Source organism: Hemicordylus capensis, chromosome 3 (genome assembly GCF_027244095.1).
Source record: "Hemicordylus capensis ecotype Gifberg chromosome 3, rHemCap1.1.pri, whole genome shotgun sequence".
Classification (NCBI taxonomy): Eukaryota; Metazoa; Chordata; class Lepidosauria; order Squamata; family Cordylidae; genus Hemicordylus; species Hemicordylus capensis.
This window is the reverse complement of record NC_069659.1, coordinates 189,565,970-189,583,524: the sequence shown is the minus strand read 5'-3', so window position 1 is coordinate 189,583,524 and position 17,555 is coordinate 189,565,970. Positions and strand designations below refer to the sequence as shown.

At 43.5% G+C, this 17,555-nt stretch overlaps 1 long non-coding RNA gene across 1 annotated transcript in view; it reads right to left on the bottom strand.

Annotated features, from left to right (window-relative positions):
- Positions 1 to 2,371: 2,371 nt before the first annotated feature.
- Positions 2,372 to 17,555, bottom strand: part of LOC128352208 (uncharacterized) — a 40,320-nt gene continuing 25,136 nt past the window's right edge. Inside the window, exons 2-3 of the long non-coding RNA XR_008320260.1 lie at positions 6,860 to 6,987; positions 2,372 to 2,447 (exon numbers count right to left, since the gene is read on the bottom strand). This is a non-coding gene — a long non-coding RNA (uncharacterized LOC128352208). The remainder of the gene's footprint in view (positions 2,448 to 6,859; positions 6,988 to 17,555) is intronic.

Genomic DNA, 17,555 nt, shown 5'->3' with positions numbered 1-17,555 from the left:
GGAGAAGAGAAAACAGACTGTTCACAAGATTGTGTTAAACCTTGTTAAATGGGGTTAAACAGCATCAGTGTGATTGTGAGAACCTGAGTGCAACTGGAATCCTGGCTAGGTTGTGCAGAGTTAACCAGGATATTTAATCTAGGATTGGATCTGGACTAGTCATTCTGCCAGACGCTGATCAGAACTCATCCTGATTGAGTTCACACAATCAGGTCCATTGATTGTGTGAACTCTTGTACCATGGTGCTCTGGGCTACCTTCACATGCCGCACCCTTACCCATGCCCAGAGTGGACCATGCTCACTGGCACTCTAGCCTCCGACTCACACTCCATGGCCACTCAGCCAGAATGCCTTTGGCTTCACTCTGCCTGGCAACACACCATGTCGTTTATTATTTAGTTATTTATTTGTCACATTTATATATCATCTCAGGGTGGTTTACAATCCAAACAACAACCAATACCTAAAAATCATAGATTAAAATTACCATAAATTAAACTTTAAAACTTGAAAACATACTAAACAAAAAGCCTGATAAAACAAGTGTGTTTTCAAAAGTGATTTAAAAACAACCAGAAATTGAGAGATTCTGATTTCATTTGGCAGTATGTTCCAGAGCCTCGGGGAAATCCTGAGAAGGCCCAGTTTTGGGTTGCCACCAAGCGAGCCGCTGGCAACTGCAACCGGACCTCTCCTGATGATCTTAATAGGTTGCGAGGTTCATGAAGAAGAATGCACTCTCTTAAATATCCTGGGCCCAAGCCATTCAGGGCTTTATAGGTAATAACCAGCACCTTGTATTTTGCCTGGAGACTAATTGGCAGACAGTGTAGTTCTTTTAAAATAGGAGTAATGTGGTCTCCTCAGGTGGCCCCAGAGACCAAGCTTGCTTCCACATTCTGCTCCAGTTGCAGTTCCCATACTATGTACAAAGGCAGCCCAATGTAGAGCAAATTGCAGTAGTTAACCTTGGATTTTACTGGCATATGCACCACTGTTTTATTTATTTATTTACTTATTATTTATTTATTCGATTTCTATCTTCCTTCCAAAAATGGCTCAGGGCGGTTTACACAGAGAAATAATAAATAAATAAGGTGGATCCCTGTTCCCAAAGGGCTCACAATCTAAAAAGAAACATAAGATCATTTGTCTCGAGAAATGGACATAGCTGGTGTATCAGCTGAAGCTGATAAAAAGCACTCCAGGCCACTTTCTCAACTTGAAATATCAGGGAGAGGTTTGGGCCCAAAAGTTAGGGGTGTGTACAGAACCAGATTTGCCAGTTTGGTTTGAATTTGAACTGGATTCGAACTGGCAGTCTGGTCCTGGTTGAACCAGACCCAGTCTGGTTCAATCACCAGACCTGCCCAAACCAGTTTGCGGACAGATTCAGGGGTCTACTGGTAAAGGGGAATCTGGTAAGTAACGGAGCTGGGTGACTTCCCTAGGCCTAGAGGGGGCGGGAGGGGAGTCAGTAGTACTCACAGAAAAGAATGGCTTTGGCTCTCCCCTGCTGGCCTCCCCCAGAATAGGCTGAGGTGGAAGCAGATTGGTTCAGGCCTTCTCCAGCCCAGTTTGGGCTGATGCCAGTCCGGGCTTCTTTGCAGGAGGGGGAGCAGTGGGGGGGGGAGCCGCCACCCTGCCACCCCACCGATCCTTTTTGTGAGTACTACTGGCTCCCCTCCCACCCCCTATAGGTCTAGGGAAGCCCCCCTGCCCCTTTACTGGTATTGCTCTCCCACCTGTGAAGGCTCCCCCATTCTTTTTAACAGAGGGGAAACCCTGCACACACCATCTATTGCCTGTATGAAGCTAGCTTTTCCATGGAGATTAACAGAGAAGCTACATGCTCAGAAGCTCCGTATCTGCATTGGTGTACACATGGAGCTCTGGAATAGATTCTTCGTGCCTGTCTGTCAACATATTACATTCTAAATCAAAATAATAGAATGGAAGAAGAGTTTTGTACATTGACAGCTGATGAGTAATACTGACTACAAATTTCTAGGATTTCATTTCTGTATTTTCAGATAGAATATCAGTTTTCCAATTTTTAAATAAAGGTTTTCAATCTCATGACAATCCAAAGCATACCTCATACGGAATTTCCCTTTTAAAAGTGAATGGGATAGTGACCCAATCATGTTTCACCCTTCCCCACCCTTCCCCACCAGGCCTTCTTGCATCCCACAGGACTTCCATTTAAATAGGGAAAGGATTTCATCCTATAAACAACTGTCAGTTGCAGCTGACATATACTTGAGAGAAGGTTGTGCTTTCAAGAGACATTTGGTTATATTTCAACCGATTAAATTTCCTTTCTCTGTTTGAGACCTATCATGGAGAGACCTTCCACATCTACTTACCATGCTCAAGATACTTTGTTTTCTTCAGGCCAATGAATCACTGAATGGGAATCACTGAAGCTTGGACTCTGTAACACTATAAAATATAATGACCGATCAAGCTTTATTTGTGGTATTTTTAGATGACCTAGTTGGTTAGACTAGGTTCCTTACTGAGTTCAATTTATGGACATACATACATAAGTGATGCAGATTTGTAATTATTGCTGTTGGACTATGAATTACGGAAGAGATACAATACCTACCTAGAACTACACTGAACCATATATTTTAGTTTTTGGAAGATTCATCTGAGGTAAGTCTAAGAAGACATCAAACCACGTGTACACTATCTGTGACATAAAAACCCATGAAATACAAACCCAAATCAATCTTAATCTCTATTAATTCTACAGAAATGCCAAGGTGTTGAGTTCCAGAGTTTAAAAAATGTAAAGCTAAGAGTACTACTCTAATTGCACTGTCAGGTACAGGCCTTGCTTCCTACAAGATAAGTCTGTAAGAAGACATTCCATTTGTGAGGTTTTCCCATGAGGCCCTGCACAATCATGACTAACTGCAGATATTAATGCGAAGCCACTGACCCATATCCCAAGGTGTTTGTATTTCATCGGCTTGCTGACTTTTGGCATTAGAAAACAAAAGCTGGGTGGATACAGCCCATTTCGGATCGGAAAATATGTGGAATAATAATTCACATCTGCATTTAGTTGAGGCTAGTTCACAATATTTGGTCTCACTTAGCAGCAGTTCCCATTAGTTTGTTTGTTTGCTTGCTTGCTTATTTGTTTGTTTATTGTTAACTTTATATACCACCTTTCATTAAAACAATCCCAAGGTGTTTATTTTAGTTGAAACAATATTTGGCGTTTCTACCTATACAGGACTCTGCAGTGGCTCACAACAAATGATTTAAAATAGCAGCTGACACTATGCACACTGTAACGGAGCTGGAATGCTCTGTGACGGGGCTGCTGTGGAACCTGAAGGTAACCTTGATGCAGGACAGAACTGGCGGTTGAACGATCAGCATTACAGCTGTTTCTCCCATTGTCACAAATGGAAGAATCAGTGGTACCACTCAATGCACAACCATCATTTCTCTCCAGCACTGGGTCTGCCTTCCAGTGCTACAGCAGCTCCAACACGGCACATTCTGACTCCATTACAGTCTACTTATCAGCCCATAACATTAAATAACCCTGTCTCTCACAGATTGCTCTTCCACATATGACTACCACACCTAATCTGGTATTCTTTCTCACCCCCCAATAGCTTCTCTGTAATGGCGGCCAGCAAAACATAGCAGCAGATTAAAGTTACCAGGAGCGTGGCTTCTCTTCCATGGAGCTGTAGATCTGAGAGCAGTCCCTGACTCCTGTCTCTCTGCAGAAGCTCAAAAACCAGTTTTTCCAACCATTGCAATCATAAGATATTACTGCTAACTTGATTCATACATTTCTGTTGTCCACTGGGGCTGTGCATCGAATCAGAACAAGAATTCAATCTAATTCAATACAGCCCCTATCCAGGGGCGTAACGATAGGGGGGGCAGGCAGGGCACGTGCCCTGGGCGCCACCCTGGCGGGCCACATGGGGGGCACCAAAAAGTGGCATCCCCCCGCCCCCCCTGGATCGCCCGCCAAGTGTGGCAGCGGGCATGTGGCGGTGATTCGCCGGTGGCAGGCGGCGGAGGGTCCGCCGCCGCTTGGGTGCTACAGCCAATCGCCACCGGACACCAGCCACCGCCGCACTCGGCGGGCGTCCCGCCGCCCCCGCCGCCCGCCACCGCCGAATAGCCGTCACGGCTGCCACACTTGGCAGGCGACCCGCCACCGCCGAATTGCCGCCACCGCTGGCGATCTGCCACCTGGGGCGCCGCTGCGCTGCCGGCACAGGTGTGTGGGGGCCAGGGTGGGGGCGCCATTTCAGGGCCAGAGCTTGTCCTGGGCACCGTTTCCCCCCGATACGCCACTGCCCCTATCGCTATCGGCAGCATTTTGCATTAGATCATTTGCCATGCAAAATTGCTAATATTGGCCCTGCCCAATATGACATTTTTGAGTGACTCTAGTCCTTAGAGGAGCATTGGGAAATTCTTTCTACCACTCCTTGCTGCAGAACCACACACTTCCAATGTCCTGCTTGCCTGCCTTCTTCTCAGGCACCCTAGGAAGCAAAGACCTCCTAGGAAGCGCTTGGCTCCAAGCATCGAAGGAAAGCAGCAAGGATGCAAGTGTTATTTTCTCACGATATTTGCTCCAGAGCTCTTTTACTCTGTTATCATCAGATATTTGGCTGCTCAAGACTGTTGGGTGTGTATTAACTTCAGGGTTTCTTTTGGCTAAGGGAGGCTGAAATTGAAAGGGAGGTTGAATATTGTTGACTGCATCTAAATGTATATATTCAAAGCAAAAGTGTGAGGGTGGGAAGGTTTGACTGCTCTGCTTCTCTGAAACTCTGGCACTTCTGCATGAAATGGGCATGGTAGCAAGCCCTAAGAAGGGTCCACAGCAGCTCTAAGAGTGGTCTAGCATGCCTGAAAGTTGTATCCAATTCTGACTTACAATGATATATTTCAATGAGATCTCATCATTTTCAATGGGCCACTATATCCTGTGCATCAAACAATACAATCTGCAGGATTTGATCATTGCTTGCACTTGATCAGAACTGGATCTGTTCATTTTGTCTATGCACAACCCTATCACCCACATGATTGTATATGCAGGAATGGCTGAGATTGTTCATGTGGATAAAAACTATTTTGAGAATCAGGCCTTAATCAACAGTGTTACTGCACATACAGTCAAGACAACAACAACAACAATATATTTATATACTGCTTTTCAACAAATGTTTCCAAAGCGGTTTACACAGAGAAACAACAAATAAATAAATTAAGATGGCTCCCTGTCCCCAAAGGGCTCACAATCTAAGAAGAAACGCAAGATCGACACCAGCAACAGCCACTGGAGGGGTGCTGTGCTGGGCGTGGATAGGGCCAGTTACTCTCCCCCTGCTAAATAAAGAGAATCACCACGTTAAAAGGTGCCTCTTTGCTTAGTCAACAGGGGTCTCTATGACAATAAGCCACTATGACATCTGCACAGCTTTCCCCTCACCTCTGCTGTGCTTTCTCTGGAAGCCACACAGCAGATTACAGGGAGGTTTCCAACACCTTATTTCCCTGTCTCCTGTCTGTATAAAACACCAGCCTCTCTGCTATATTTAGTGAGATTTCAGAGTTCACATCTCTCTGGATGCTTCTGTCCTCCAAGTAACTCATCCCCCTCATCATCAGCCTCCTCGGTACTAAATAAGGCTTTGGCAGCCCTCACAGTCTTGCTGGGGAAATAATCTCCTGTCTCTTAATTCCTCTTCTCACAAAACCATTGAGGATGGCGGAGGCTCAAGGATTCTGCTTCACAAATATCCCTGAACCGGCCTGCAAACCAGTTCTTAGAACCAGGGCCAGTCCGGTTCGAACTCAGATTGGCCACATCAGCCCTGGTGGCGCAGTGGTAAAACTGCCGCCCTGTAACCAGAAGGTTACAAGTTCGATCCTGACCAGGGGCTCAAGGTTGACTCAGCCTTCCATCCTTCCGAGGTCGGTAAAATGAGTACCCAGAATGTTGGGGGCAATATGCTAAAATCATTGTAAACTGCTTAGAGAGCTCCGGCTATAGAGCGGTATACAAATGTAAGTGCTATTGCTATTGCTATCAGACCAGTTTGATTTGAACCACAGTTCAAATTGAGTAAGCTCGAACACCCCTATTGCAAATATGTATGCAGCACACTATGTACGGTTTGTGTGTTCGTGTGTCAGTCAAACACAGTAAATGGCCAACTGTCCGGAAAGGGGGTTCTCCCTTTATTATGTCATTGGCTTAAAATGACTTAAATGACAATGGATGGGGCATAAATAAAGTGGTACATTCTTAAATAACACATCCCTCTCTGAGTTCTAGTCATTTAACAGAGAAAACACAAATCTTTTCTCTTTTGTCCTGATGTGATTCTGTCACGTCTTTCTATCCTGTGGTCTTCATTGATGGACTCTTGCTTTCTTCTAATCACACTAAAAGGTTAGTTTTAAACTTCATCCTTCATACTTAAGATTATCAGCCTCCTGACCTAATAACATCCCGGGGTCAGGATGAAGGTAACTTGGTTGGCTTTTGAACAGCTGTTTGTATACTTTTAATAGCCTGTAAACTGTTCCTTTGCTTTGTAATCAATAAACAAGATTTTTAATTCTTGTTTTATCATTAAGCTGACTGTGCTGAATTAAATACTGTGTTCTGCCTCTCCCATGTAACCATTTGGGCCACAGGTTACTGAAGAGGCTCTGAGACATTTTAAAATATTTTTGAGGTCATCTCTTTGGGGGATTAAAGAAGGGGAGATCCCCCCCAGGAGCGGGGTGGCAGCACATCAATAATAATAAAAGGACCAATGGGGTATAGTAAAGTATAAACTAACCATGGGGTATAGTAAAGCCAGCTGTACCCCAGGTCGACCTTGACACACATATTCTAGGTAATTCTAGGTACTCCAGGAAGAAATAACAGCCTTCTCTCTAAGATAACTTCTTCTTGTATCGTGAGAATCTGGGGAAAAGCCAGAGATCTTAAACAAAGGTAAGATGTAAAGACATGGACAATGCATTACAGAAATAAAATCCATATTAGGGTAATAATGATCATAAAGCTATAAGGAGGATGTATAATAGTTCCTAGACTTTTAATTTGTGACTAATTTGTTGCACAATGAGGTTGCAATTTTATAATTGTGATTGCCACTTTAATTTTACTCATGGCTGTGCAACTAACAATGTATAGTCTAGTAATTAAAATTAATTGTACCTTCACCTGCATATTTCTACTAGGCTGTTAAATTTAGTCTGTAGGCTCAATGATTTTGTTCTCGGAAAGATGCTGAACTCATTTCAGGGAGCCCAATTATGTTACACCCGGTAATTCCAGTATAAACTCCAGGCACTTTACTTTTATGTAAAGGCTTCACAAAATGACATTTTAAAAGAACATGTATGCTCAGCTTTAGCAATCTGGTGGATGCAAATGTTAACAGCTTTACACAAGGCACTATTGAGATACAACTTACAAAAATAGCAATTATCAGTTGCATGAATATATCCTTTGTAAGCTCAAATAGATTTTCAACATTCAATTACTTTAAAGAACAATTACTCGTAATCTTTTGAACTGCATACATAGCTTAAATTTGGCGGGGGAGGGGGGAACCTTCATTAATTCAGAGTTAAGTTAAAAAAGAAATCTCACACCAGCCTACAAAGCAAAGAAATGCAAAGTGTAGCTAACGTTAACATCAAGAGCTCAGTACAGCTAAGGTGATCTGTGAAGAAGCCCTCTTCCACTTGCAGATCTTCTTAACAGGATTTGGTTTAAATAATGTACACATAAATATGTACTGAAATGCAAGCCTAAGTGTGGATGCTGCTAACCATACTGCATTGCTTTCAACAGAGGGCTTCATATCCATATTGTGGTGCAACTCTTCACATATAAATAATTTCTTGCAGCATGATCAGAGTTGTACTGAGATGCCACTGTGAAAAATAGAACAATCAGTGAATATCAGAATATTAACAGGCAAATCTTCCACTCTTATTTTACAAAACTACAACTATGAATATTCAGATAAGTTTTCTTATTTTATATTTTTTTAAACATATTGAGCTGGCAGGAGATCTTTCCAATATAGGTATATTGGAAAGATCTCATTTTGGGACCATAGATACAACTACATGTACAACTACAACTATGAATATTCAGATAAGTCTTTTTATTTTATATTTTTTAGAACATGTTTTGGTGGCAGGAGATCTTTCCAATATACCTTCATTTTGGGACCATAGATATATGAACTCCCAGCTAGAGCTTGAAACTGGGTCATCTGACAACCAAAGGGAGTTCAATTTACAGTCCTAGGCTCTCTGAATAGACATTATCCCCTTACCTTCACTATACACAGAAAAATGAGACTATGAAGGGTCTGCGGGGAGAACTATGAAGACTATGAAGGGTCTGCAGGGGAGAACAGGCTTAGCCCACTCTCCCCACAGACGATCTTGCCTGCAGCCCTGGACAGCTGGATCAGCCACCCACATGACTACCAGCTCCATCATGGAGCCAGTGGGGGCTGTGGGGATCAGGAGCCGCGCCGCCCCCGGAGGTTCCAGGATGCCCTGCGCTAACGCACAGGGCATTCTGGAGAGACTGGCTCCAGCTGGGAGGCTGGCTGGCAAAAAAAATGAGGTTAACGGAGTGCTCACTCCATTAATCTCATTTAAGGGGAGGGGGAATTAAGCGGGCCAGCCGCCTTGGAACCATCAGGCTCGCCTGGAAGCCTGGTGGTTCCCAGGATCACTGAGAAGCGGGCTAGGCTCCCTTAGCCCGCTTTCTACTGCTTGTGGGAATAGCTTCAAAGTGTATTAGGGATGTGCAAACTGGTTCAGGGGTTTGGCAGCTCAGCAGCTCAGTTTGGGGGTTTGGGGTCAAACTGAAACCACCCCCCCACGGGTTCCATCCAGACCAGAACCGAACCCCCGCAGCAGTTTGCAAATTTTTAAAACAAAGCTAAACTAAAAAACCCATTTAATTACCTCTAGCCCCTTTGGGGGGCTTCCTAAAGGCCGTTGGAAGGACCCATGAAGGTTCCCCCTCCCCCCGCCGGCCTCTTAAATCACCACCGCGGCCCGTAATATGCTCTTTTCTGTAATTGCGTGTGGCAGCCATATTGCCTGCTGCCACACATGCGCAAATGGCTTGTGTGAGGCCTGGTATGGCTCAGGGCCTCGCAGAGGTCATTTGTGCATGCACGGCGGCCATTTTTTCAATAATTGTGGCAAAATGGCCACTGCGAGCAATTACAGAGGCCCAAACGGGCCAAAAATGATCATATTACAGGCCGAGGCAGTGATTTAAGAGGCCGGCGGGGGAACCTTAGCAGACACCCCCACCCCACCCCCGCATGGCCTTTAGGAACCCCCCTGAAGGGGCTAGAGGTAATTTTTTAAAAATTTGCGACACCCTCCCCCCCGACCGGATTGGGGGTGGTTTGATTGGGGCTGGACGGAACTGGTCCAGTCAGGTTCAAGTCCAGTCCAGACTTGAACCGAACCAGGCCAGCCGGTTCCATGCACACCCCTAAAGTGTATATGTTAATAGTCTTAAATTAGATCTTGACCTGGGTCAAAAACTCTGATGCAGCAGGAAAAAGGGAACCATATTTCTAAATATTTTTTACATGCTTCTGCCAGAATTGAGTGCCAGTGCAGGATGTATCCTGGAAACTACTGGCCTAATGATTACCAGGCCACAATAAGAAACCTCAACCCAATGAACTATGCGAAGAGCTATCTGTGCTGTGCATGGTGTTCGTTTAACACAGCTAAAATCCCGAAGTGCTATTTAGTGGAGAAGAAACTGAATCCGGGTCCTCCCTCCACTGCAGATAAATTACTTATATTCTATAAGAATTTAAACAGGAAGCCAACTTTAACTGAGAAAGAGGAGTTTGATATTTATTAGGAGTTTGATAGTCAGGAAATAGAGATTCTTTCCTGGTGTCTTTACTGGGAAGGGCCAACAAATATTACTATGAATCAAATCCGAAACCTCATTTGATTGCCTTTCCATAGTTGATGAATATGTGCCCCTTGTTGCTTTTGCTTTAACACATTCAATGCATTTGACTTCAGATTTGCATGGTCTAACTTGTACGTTTCTTGCCAATTGTTCCTTTACTAATTTTGAAATGCATTCATTGCTTGGATGCCCGAACCTGTAATGCCATAAACTAATCCAAACTTTCTGTACACACTCACTTGCAACATTAGCTTGATCTCTTTTGCAATTGATTTAATATTGCTGATCATCTTTCAACATGTCTTTCATCAGATGTTTTCCTCCTCTGAAAATAAAGCAACGGTCCCTTCTGAAAAGAACTCTACAAGTTCCCAAAGTTGTAGGGGGCAACTGTCTCTTTGCAAAAATTTGCTGCCCAAACAAGCAAGGTATTGATTGATTAAGTGTCAAGTCGATGTTGACTCTTAGCAACCACATAGATAAATTCTCTCCAGGATGATCTGTCTTCCACTTGGCCTTTAAGGTCTCTCAGTGGTGCATCCATTGCTGTCATAATCGAGTCCATCCACCTTGCTGCTTGTTGTCCTCTTCTTCTCTTTCCTTCAACTTTACCCAGAATTATGGACTTTTCAAGGGAGCTGGGTCTTCATATAATGTGTCTAAAGTATGATAGTTTGAGCCTGGTCATTTGTGCCTTGAGTGAAAATACTGGATTGATTTGTTCTATGACCCATTTTGTTTGTTTTCCTGGCTGTCCATGGTATCCTCAAAAGTCTTCTCCAGCACCAAAGTTCAAAAGCTTTCTTTCTCGCTTCTTCAAAGTCCAGCTTTCGCATCCATAGAATGTCATGGGAAAAACCATTGTCCAAACAATTCTAATCTTTGTAGGTATAGACACATCACAGCATCTAAATATCCTTTCCAAGGCCTTCATTGCAACCCCACCAAGCGCTAGTCTGCAGATTATTTCTTGACTGCTGGATCCTTGACTGTTGATGGTCAATCCTAAAAGGCAGAAGCTATCCACCACTTCAATGTCTTCATTATCAGTTCTGAGGAGCCAGGAGCCTAGCCCAGCTGGGTCAGGAGCACAGCTGCTCAGCTGGGTCAGGAGCACAACTGCACTCTAGGGCTGGTGGCAGACGTGGAGATTCCAGTTTAGAATCTCTCTGCCACTACTGCTGGCATGATTGGACCAAAGATGAGCATGGGGCTAGCCCAATAGCCGATTTGCCCCACCTCCAGGTTGCCCCACCTCCAGATTTGCCCCACCTCCACTGTTGTAGGGTGGCTAATATATTTCTATGAGGACAAAAGACTAATGCCCTTTAGATTGTACGGGGAAAATTATAGTATCCAAAACTTATGATACCATGCTGTACTTAGTACATTTTAAGAACAGTATTGAGCCAGCATGGTGTAGTGGCTAGAGTGCTGGACTAGGACCAGGGAGACCCGAGTTCAAATCCCCATTCAGCCATGATACTTGCTGGGTGACTCTGGGCCAGTCACTTCTCTCTCAGCCTAACCTACTTCTCAGGGTTGTTGTGAGGAGAAACCTAAGTATGTAGTATGCCACTCTGGGAGGAAGAGTGGGATATAAAATGTAAAAATAAAAAATAAACTGTGGGGAAAATCCTAAGCTGTGTGAGGAGCAACTACTCACTAAAAAATTTAGGGGGAGAGAAGACTGCTGTGGGGCAAAACTTGGGTTATTAAGTTCAGCAAAGGAGTTAAATAAAATGAAGAGGCAACTCCTCAAATACTTAAGCAGGAATCTGCACCCCTGGGGGGTGCTATCACAGAAGAGGGCTATGCATGTGAGTATCTGCACATGTCATAGGATGGCAATATGCTGACAGTTTTCAAAAAAGGAAAAGGTTGCCAAAAAGGAGGAATAGTTGCAATCTGCATATCTAGCAAGGATCAAACAAAGGGGGAAACCCTGGTTATTACCTCAGTTGAGCAATGAAGCATGATGCCCAGGAAGCTGTGAACAGTCTTGTTCACTGGAAGGTTTCAGAGGAAGGTTTCACAGGAGCTTGAGGAGTAGTTGCCCAGCTTGACTGTATGAACAGTGGTGTCCCCCACAACTCCAAGTATTTACATAAAGCTTCTGAAAGATGGCACTCATTACCCCTGACTAGCTGAAAAGGTCTCTATTGCTTCATTGCCTGCCTCACAATCTACATAAATCATTTTTTAATTATAAAATCAGTTCATTATAACAATGAAAATAACTGGCTGGTCTAGGTGATTTTATCAAGCCTGTTTAATGTGATTGGGCAAGTTACTCTTTTTCACACAGTCCACTATTAGCCCCTTGACCTGAATTATCATTGGAGCACATTTTATGGGCTTAATTGCATATCTCCCCCTCTTTCTGTGAAAATTAGCCTATATAAATAGAATTTCATTGTTAGTGTGCATCTCCCTCTGGTGTTTCTCCCATGCCACCATGAAGAAATGTTTACTGACTATCCTGTTTAAAAAGCTGGGGCAGGGGGCTTTCTACTTATTCAGGAACTAAGAAATAAGCTGTCCATATATCTGTTATCATTACTGTACTAAAAGAAAACTCTTGCCATAATTAACTACGTGTGGTTTTTTTGTACCACTAATCACACACACACCTCAAACATACTAAACTTTAAAAGAAACCATAAGAAGCAAAGACTGCATGTGCTTTTACTTCTGCCCTGGCAATTATGAAGCTTCTTGTGGTGGCCTATATTTGTTTTGGGATGGTTTGTTATCTTCACTCTAAAAGCAACCTTGATAAAGTATCTTTTGACACTTTTACTGCTCCCTTAAATGAAATATTCCCTGTATCTGCACGAATCAGCTTGAATGGAATTGACTCAGTAGTTCAGCTTGAGAAAGACAGGGGAAACATTTTCTAATTTAAAAGAAATTTGAGGAAATTGTTCCATTTCCTTCTCTATTATCTGGCCATTCTGCAGCTTGGGTTTCTTCAGCATCAACATGCACTGTTTGCTTTACAATCTTTCTGCAGAAATTAGCTGACACCCATCAACATAGATAACAGAAGGCTGTAGCATTAACACTTGAGAGCGCATTAATCTTTCCCAAATTAAAATCTGCACCACAGCATTTAAGATTGAGGCCACCATGGTTCAGTGCTGTTTGACCGCCAATTTTGATAAAAGTGTTTTAAGAGAGGAGAGACGGAGATAAATTGCCCATGGTTGCACAACAGCAGCAAGGGTAAGTGTGGAGTCTATGGGCTGCTATCATCACAAAGTGTCAGCCCAATGTTTGCATGTTTACACAAGGAGCCAAACAGAAAGGAAGGCAGAAACATTGCGCTATATTTCTTGGAGGCAGCATCAATATTATATTTCATCAGTGGGAGACAAATACACTTTCCCATTTGAGTATCAGAAGATAAGGCTGGCTTTGGTTGTAAAACAATTGCATCTCTTGACTCAGAGTTTTACAGAGCGCCACTTGCTTTAAGAGATTCTGACTCTGACTGAATGACACACTGAATCAAACTATGTATTAGGGGTGTGCACAAAGTGAATTTTGCATTCCATTCCAAGCAAAACGTTCCATCGGAACAATCAGGCGCAAAATGTTCCATCAGAACAATTGAGCGAGCCAGTTCCAACAAAATGAAATCTGGTCCATCAGAACAGTCTGACCCCATTCTGAGCTCCATTTTAGATTCCAAAATGGTGCTCGGAATAGGACTGGAACATTCCTTCTCAGAACGGGTCATTCTGTTCCAAGCTCAGAACAGCCCCCTCACTTTTTATGGGTGTTCTGTTCTGAGCTCAGAACACTTACAACAGCCCATTCCAAGGCAGAACGTTCTGACCTTGGAACATTCTGCACACCTCTATTATGTGTTGACCTAGCTCAGTGTTGTCTATGTGACTGACAGCAGCCCTCCAAGGTTTCAGACAGGGGTCATCTGCCCTCAGCAGGGGAAGGGCATTTAAACCTGTGACTCAACCACTTGTACCACTGCTCTTGCTAGGGTCCTGCAGCCATACAGTCTTGCACAAGCACAACTACTGGTATCAGGAGATGCAGAGGGGCATTAGTTTCTTCACCGTCTGGGAAACGGTGCAGAGGGGGACTCTGGTGGCGACTTGGAACTGGGCCATCTCTGTAGCTGCTCCTGGCCTATGGAATGCACTTCCGGCAGATATCCACAGTTTAGGCTCGCATTGGCCTTTAAGAGAGCCCTAAAGACTTACTTGTTTGGCCTGGACTTCCAAGGTTTTTAAATTGTTTTTAAGTATTTTAATTGGTTTTAAATTGTGTTTAAAATGTTATATTGTTTTAAGTAGTGTGTTTTAAATGATTTTTTAAAATGTTTTTTAAACTAGTTGTACATCGCCCAGAGCCTCTGGATGGCATGACATCACTGAAAGATGTGTCAATGCATTCTCAGCATCTTCTGTAGTTGAGTGTGAGGGGTACCCCTCTACACACACTGCAAAACCTTTAATGGTATCAGAGTGGGTGCATTCTCAGAGTGGCCCCAGTGCTATCATGTGGAGAGGGCTGGTGGGAGTCATGTTCATCTTAACTGGCCCAAAGTGGCTGCATAACATGATGTTCCTACGTAAAGCTCTGCTGATTAAACTGATTTAATACTTGCCACCTTGGACATTAACCATGTTCTGAGAGACCCACCAAATAGCTGCCAAAGTGGTCAGCAGCTCGAGGGCCAAACTACATGTTACATTAAACTGATAGTTTTGCCCTGTGAGCTTGTAAGTAGAAAATGCAGGGGGCTCATCCAAACTGGGACATGGTATGGCACTTGCAGTCCTGATCTGGATTGCTCCATTCCCCAGTTCCCCTAGAAGGAAGATCATATTCAGACCCTGCACTTCAGAAGAAACCATTCCAGGGCTGCTTCTCCCTTCTCTTGTGTCTGGGTGGGTGAGGGGAGTGTCCATGTTCTGAAATGCAGTGTGCAATTAAAGAAATATAGTACAGAATATGGGACCTGGTTCAAATGTTTTTAACCTACTTTCCAGTAGGCTTATGAGATTACCCAGCATTCTGTGTCTGCGTCCGTGTGTCCCCCCCCGCCGCCTCCTACCAACTTTGCAACGCCTGGACCAGTATGAACCAAATCAGATACAGTTGCAGGGACACACAGGGACACCTCAATAGCGTAGTTTGTGATGATGTCATCCACACCGATTCAAGATGGTGGACACAAACTTTTGAGGTGCAAGTGGGCTAACTTGTGAACCACTTAACCAATTTGAACCAAATTTGCTGCAGCTGTAGGGACATTTCAACAGCGTGGTTTGTGATTATGTCATCCACCCCAATCCAAGATGGCAGACACATGAACATTTGAGGTGCAAGTGGGCTAACTTGTGGACTGTCTTAACTGATTTGAACCACAAAAGGTACAGTTCTAGTGAGTGACACACAGGTGTTTGTGATGATGTCATCACAAGTAGTTTGTGTTGATGTCATCCACCCTGATTCAAGATGGTGGAACCATAAACTGCTGAGGCGCAAGTGAGCTAACTTGTGAACCACTTAACCAAATTGAGCCAAATTTGCTACAGCTGTAGGGACACATAGGGACACCTCAATGGCATAGATTGTGACAATGTCATCCACCCCAATACAAGTTGGTGGACACGTAAACTTTGGAGGTGCAAATGCACTAACTTGTGGACAGTCTAACTGATTTGAACCAATTTTGCTACAGCTGTGTGGACACATAAGGATGCCCCAATGTGATGATTTCATCCACCCCAATCCAAGATGGTGGACATGTGGACTTTTGAGGCACAAGTGCAATAACTTGAAGACCTTCTACCCTATTTGAACCAAATTTGGTACAGTTGTAGTGAGTGACACTCAGCAACACCTCAATGATGTAGTTTGTAATGATGTCATCCACCCCGATTCAAGCTGGTGGCTACATTAACATTTGAGGTTCAAGAGATCTAACTTGTGGACCTCAATTTTAATCAAATTTAGTCCAGTTGCAGAGACAGTGAAAGGAAAGTAGTCTGATTAGTTCTTACCAGGGGCGTAGCAAGGTTGGAATGGGCCCAGAGACAAGATTTTAAAATGGACCCCCCCACACACTGTTCTGGTAGCTCCAGGTCTTAACACTCACATCAATTTCAGAGGATGAATACAACTGAAGGAAGCCTGGGCGGGTGCACGACTGAGGGAGTTAGTCATGTGACTTGCCTCAGGGGGCCCAAGGCAGTGGGCCCCCAGACAACTGTTTCCCCTTGCCCTATTATAGTTACGCCCCTGGTTCTTACTGATTAGTTCTTACATATCAGTGATGTGCACTGATATGCTGGTCTGTAGGCATCTGCATACTTCATCAGTAACACCAGGTTCAAGCTCTGGCATTGTTTTCTGCAAGAAGAAGTGGAGTAGGCTGGCAGGGAAAATCCATTAGCAAACAATAACTGTCTCAATGAGTCCCAGGAATCCATCTCCCTCCACACATGCAGTTGCATGTTCAGTGTAAGCTCCCCAGTGTCATCTGTTGTGGGACCCATAATCATGGGGAGTGAAAATCTGAACTACAAAAACTGCTGGAATTTGAAATGATGAAGACTCTCCTTGTTCCTCCAGCAATAAAATGAACATGCAGCAAAATGCAGTCAGTCTATTAAATTTGGCTCCCTTTGGAATTTGAGAACAATTAAAGCCATTAATTTGATTCTATTATTATACAATTACCATTTACTACTGTATGTGTGAAAGAAAGCGCACTTAATTGCTGAGAGTATTATATCAGTGAAAATATATACTCATGTATCCTGGAGAAGAAAATGTGAATCTCCCAAAGGAGATATTATAAGCAGTAAACCCATCAATTGCTTTAAGTAATGCTTGTTCACCGTTTTAGAGAAAAGGTTTCAATGTGTACTGCGTACCCTCATGCATTTCAAGGGCTGCTTATAACAATCAAAGGGTCAAAAGAGTACAAAGGTCATGTTGTCAAGACCCCACAGCAAAATACCACATGCAAATATATATGTACATATATGATATTGTTCATCATAGTTGGTAGATAAAAAAGATCCACCTTAACCCAAAAGTTTCTCCAGACAATGTCATATGAAAATTCCATGACTTTCAATAAAGACATGACATTTTCCATTATCAAACATGATATAGAAATACTACTACCAAAGTATGAAGGTATGAAGTTCTCTAGCTGCATCCAGTTGCCCTTTAATCTAGACCACAATGCAAAAGTGACCTGAAAAAGATGAGAGTGTGGGAGCACTTCCTGCTTCCACACATTAGTAGGTATGCCAATGTGTAGGTATCTTAGTCCTAAACAATATAGAAGCTTCCTACCTTTCTAAATACCAAGAAACCCTTAAGTGCAAAGTTCTTGTATCTGCCCTGTCTAATATTGAGGACTAACTCAATAGTATTATTGAGGACTATACCGGGGTTTCTTAACCTTGGGTCCCCAGATGTTGTTGGACTACAGCTCCCATCATCCTCAACCATGGCCTCTGTGGCTGGGGATGATGGGAATTGTAGTCCAACATCTG